A 977-nucleotide genomic window follows, 5' to 3' on the forward strand; every position below is an offset into this window, starting at 1 on the left:
TCCTGTGTCTGGTAATTCGTGTTACCTGTTTTAATTTTGGTTTTCGGACACTGACTTGCTTTAGCAGTGGCTCTGCGTCATCTCTCCTCCGTGTCCCTGGCAACTCCTCTTGCCTCTAGCAGCGCCAAGACCCCTTTGTCCAGTTCTCACAGTACAGAGGTTCTGAGAAGGAGGTCACCCGAGGATCAGCGCTGGCAGTGACCTCAGCCTCTAGTTCACCTCCCTTGATTTAAGGATAGGACGAGAGAGGTCCCAAAATGTTGAGCGACCCGGCCCGCACCATCCCTCATCAGGTCGCCTCATTCCCAGGACAACAAACCAGGGAGCAGAGCCCCTCTGGCCTCGCTTCCTGAACTGTCAGTCTTCGCAAAAGGCAGGGGCATCACCTGCTGGCTTGTCTCCCCTTTCATGCAAACTCCTCCGGGAGCCGACGCGCGCGCTCCAGCTCCGGACTGACACCGGAGTCCCCTGCGGCACCACCCCTTGCGTCGCGGCCAAGAGCTCCGCCTTGGCCCCGCCCCAGACCACACCCCGCCCCCGCGGCCGCCCCAAGTCCCCCACCCCCAGGTCTCCCAACGCTCCCACCCGCTTGCTCCCACCCGGCTAGCCGCCCAACGCTGGCCCCGCCGTCTTGCCCCAGGCCACCAACACTCTGTCTTGGCTCCACCCCCACAGCCGCCCTGTGGCTCGTTCCCTTCCCCCGGCCCCCGCCACGCTCCCGCCCCTTCCGGCCGCCCCGGTTCCCACCCGCCCCCTCGCGTGCCTCCCTTCCCACGCGCGAGGCGCGCCCTGAGACCCGAGTGGCCGGGCAGCAACGAGGCTGGGCGGGGCGCTGGTTCGGGTTTCGGCCCGCCCCCGGCGCCGGCGTGACCCCGCCCCGGGCGCGGGCGGGGCCGGGCCAGCTGGCCGGCGCCCCGCCCCCGGCCTGGCGCTCCGGGCGCTATAAGAGGGCGGCGGCTGCGGGGCGCCCAGCGCGG

This window comes from Phocoena sinus, chromosome 3 (assembly GCF_008692025.1).
Source record: "Phocoena sinus isolate mPhoSin1 chromosome 3, mPhoSin1.pri, whole genome shotgun sequence".
Lineage (NCBI taxonomy): Eukaryota > Metazoa > Chordata > Mammalia > Artiodactyla > Phocoenidae > Phocoena > Phocoena sinus.